Raw genomic sequence first — 4,069 nt, 5'->3', positions numbered from 1 at the left:
AGAGAGTTGCTTGTCAACTAGTAGCTGACTTTTCATTGCTACCAAATGAACGAAATCACTAGGAATTAATTCCGAGGTGTAGAGGTCCGAGAGGACTCGATGGTAACGTGTTGTAGATAATATAAAATCTTTATTTTTATTTATGCAATTACGTTGAGTTCACATCCGTCCATTAATCCATATATTGCATGTTAAAAGCTATTAAGCAGGCTTGGATTCGTTTTTTTCTATGCCTTTCAACAGCTACTTGCGCACTCCGCAAGTTACCGAAAGATGCGTGGCAGAGGGTACGGCGTACCACTACTAGTAATTTCCTTGTCTGTCCCATTCGCGAGGATGAAACGAAGAAAAAAAATTCTGTGAGCACTATGGGGCTTAACATCTGAGGTCATCAGTCCCCTAGAACTTAGAACTACTTAAACCTAACTAATCTAAGGACATAACACACATCCATGCCTCAACGTAGCAGTCGCAAAGCTGAAACGACTGTCTGCTCTATATGCCTCCACACGAGCCCTGATTTCTCATACCTTATCGGGACCATCTGACCGTCGTGTCATCCTCAAGGAGGATGCAGATAGGAGGTGCATGGGGTCAGCACACCGCTCTCCCGATCGTTATGATGGTATTCTTGACCGAAGCCGCTACTATTCGGTCGAGTAGCTCCTCAATTGGCATCGCGAGGCTGAGTGCACCCCGAAAATTGGCAACAGCGCATGGCGGCCTGGATGGTCACCTATCCAAGTGCCGACCACGCCCGGCAGCGCTTAACTTCGGTGATCTCACGGGAACCGGTGTATCCACTGCGGCAAGGCTGTTGCCTAGCTTCAAATGGCGGTTCTCTAAATTTTGTCAACAGCGTTCTGCGAAAAGTGTGTCGTTTTCTCTTCAGAGATTTCCATTTGAGTTCACAAATCACCTCCGCGATACTCAGTGCTGATCGAACCTATCGGTAACAAACTTAGCATCCCACCTCTGAATTGCTTCGATGTCTTCCTTTAATCCGACCTAGAAGGAATTCCGAACACTCGAACAGTACTCAAGAATGTGTCGAAGTGTTGCATATGCGGACTCCACAGATGAATCACACATTCCTTACAGTCTCCCAATAAACCGAAGTCGACCATGCACCTTCCCTACTACAATCCCTACCTGCTCGCTCCATTTCACATCGCTTCGCAACGTTACGCCTAGATATTCAACAGACGCGACTGTGTAAAGCGGCACACCACTAGTGCTGTATTCGAACATTATGGGAGTGCTTTTCCCACTCATCTACATTAACTTACATTTTTCTGCATTTACAGCAAGCTGCCATTGACCACACCAACTAGAAATTTGGTATAAGTCATCTTGTGTCCTTCTACAATCACTAAACAGCGACACCTTCACGTACACAAACAGCATCACCAGAAAACAGTCGCATACTGGTGATCGCTCTGTCCCTCAGATCACTTACGTATACAGAGAATAAGAGAATGGTCGACAAGCATCAATGTCAAAAAAAGCAACCAAAGATGCGGTGCGTTCGAAGTTCTCTAAGGCGATAGATACTGCGATAGTGCATATCGCAACAGAAATTTCAGTTGAAGAAGAGCAGACATCCCTAAGAATGGCCATCACAGAAGTTGGACAGACATAAATAGGTAAAAGGAAAGTAACTGCAGTGAGACCTTGAGTAATGGAAGAAATACATCAATATAAGATACTTAGAAATTAAATGAATATGTAGTGCAGGGAAGACAGGAAGAAATGGCTGCAGGGAAAATACATTGGAAAGGGAAAAGAAATGATGGCCAGAAGGGTTGATTCAGCATACAGAAAAGATGAAACAATCTTCGGTGAAATTAAGAGCGAAAGCTTCAAATTAAGAAAACAAGAGAAATTCCACTGATAGAAGCAGACTTGGACCCGGAGTCTAGGGTTAGCGTCGTTGATCGATACTCAAAAGGTTTTCGATCCCGGGTTTGAATCCCACTGCTGCTTTAATTTTTATTAATAATCAGCATTGATGGCCAAAGACTTCCGGCATAAGAAGTCAGCCTTATTCTGCCAACGGCCTTGTCAAAGAGGGCGGAGGAGCGGATAGAGGTTCAGGGCACTCTCTTGTCCTAGGGGTGGGAAATTGCCCCTAAAGGCGGAAGAATCAGCAATGATCAACGACATGAGGATGCAGAAGGCAATGAAACCACTGCATTAAAGACACGTAACGTGTATCCACAGGACATGTGACCTGTAATTGAAGAAGTGTCGTGATGATCTCTCCATTGCCAAAGATTCCGGAATAGTCCCACATTCGGATCTCTTGGAGAGGACTGCCAAGGGGGAGGTTACCATTAGAAAAACATTGAATAATTAGTGGAAGGATAACGTTCTACGAGTCGGAAGCTTGAACGTGGTAGAGAAACTAGAAAATCTGAAAAGAGAAATCCAAAGGCTCAATCTAGATATAATAGGGGTCGGCGAAGTGAAGTGGAAAGAAGACAAGGATTTATGGTCAGATGAGTATAGGGTTATATCAACAGCAGCAGAAAATCATATAACGGGAGTAGGGTTAGTTGTGAATAGGAAGGGAGGGCAGAGGGTGTGTTACTGTGAACAGTTCAGTGGAACGGTTTTTATTATCAGAATCGACAGCAAACCAACACTAACAACGATAACTCAGGTATATATACCGACGTCGCAAGCTGAAGATGAAGAGATAGAGGATGAATATGAGGATATTGAAAGGGTAATACAGAAAATAAAGGGAGATGAAAATCTAATAGTCATGGGAATTGGAATGGAATTATAGGGGAAGGAGTGGAAGAAAAGGTTACAGGAGAATATGGGCTTGGGACTAGGAATGAGAGAGAAGAAGTGGGATACGGAATTACTAAGGAATGACGAGATACGCTTGAAGTTCTCTAAGGCTATAGATACAGCAATAAGGAATAGCCCACTAGGCAGTACAGTTGAAGAGGAATGGACATCTCCAAAGAGGGTCATCACAGAAGTTGGGAAGGAAAACTCAGGTACAACGAAGGTAACTGCGAAGAAACCATGGGTAACAGAAGAAATACTTCAACTAATCGATGAAAGGAGGCAGTACAAAAATGTTCCGAGAAATACAGCAATACAAGTCGCTGAGGAATGAAATAAATAGGAAGTGCAGGGAAGCTAAGACGAAATAGCTGCAGCAAAAATGTGAAGACATCGAAACAGAAATGATTGTCGGAAGGACAGACTCAGCATACAGGAAAGTCAAAACAGCCTTCGTCCACATTAAAAGCAAGGGTGGTAACATTAAGAGTGCAACGGGAATTCCACTGTTAAATGCAAGGGAGAGAGCGGAAAGGTGGAAAGATTACGTTGAAAGCCTCTGTGAGGGACAGGTTTATCTGATCTGACAGAAGAAGAAACGGGAGTCTATTTAGAAGAGATAGGAGATCCAGTATTAGAACCAGAAATTAAAAGTGCTATGGAGGACTTAATCAAATAAGGCAGAAGGGATAGATCAGAATTTCTAAAATCATTGGGGGAAGGGTAAACAAAACGACTATTCACGTTGGTGTGTAGAATGTATGAATGTGGTGACTTTCGGAAAAGCATCATCCACACAATTCCGTAGACGGCAAGAGCTGACAAGTGCGAGAATTATCGCATAATCAGCTTAACAGCTCATGCATCCAAGTTGCTTACAAGAATAATACACAGAAGAATGGAAAATAAAACTGAGGATGCGCTAGATGACGATCACTTTGGCTTTAGGAAAAGCAAAGGCACGAGAGAGGCAACTCTGACGTTGCGGTTAATAATGGAAGCAAGACTAAAGAAAAATCAAGACACATTCATAGGATTTGTCGACCTGGAAAAAGCACTACAAGGACTACAATGGGTCTGCGTCTTTGATGGCCCACCAATACCATTATTTCTACAAGGACTGCAGTGGGTCTGCACCTCTGCTGGCCCACCAGTACCGTAATCTCTAACAAGACTACAGTGGTCTGCTCTGTGATGACCTACCTACCAATATTCTTCAACTTCGACTGACTCTGCTGTGGGTTTGCTCTGTTGTGGCCCATTACCT

At 43.5% G+C, this 4,069-nt stretch overlaps 1 pseudogene; it reads right to left on the bottom strand.

The window, feature by feature from the left end:
• Window positions 1-704: 704 nt before the first annotated feature.
• Window positions 705-822, bottom strand: LOC124720046 (annotated as a pseudogene).
• Window positions 823-4,069: the final 3,247 nt, after the last annotated feature.

This window comes from Schistocerca piceifrons, chromosome 1, assembly GCF_021461385.2.
Source record: "Schistocerca piceifrons isolate TAMUIC-IGC-003096 chromosome 1, iqSchPice1.1, whole genome shotgun sequence".
Lineage (NCBI taxonomy): Eukaryota > Metazoa > Arthropoda > Insecta > Orthoptera > Acrididae > Schistocerca > Schistocerca piceifrons.
The sequence above is the reverse complement of the archived record's forward strand: the minus strand, read 5'-3'. Positions and strand labels throughout refer to the sequence as shown.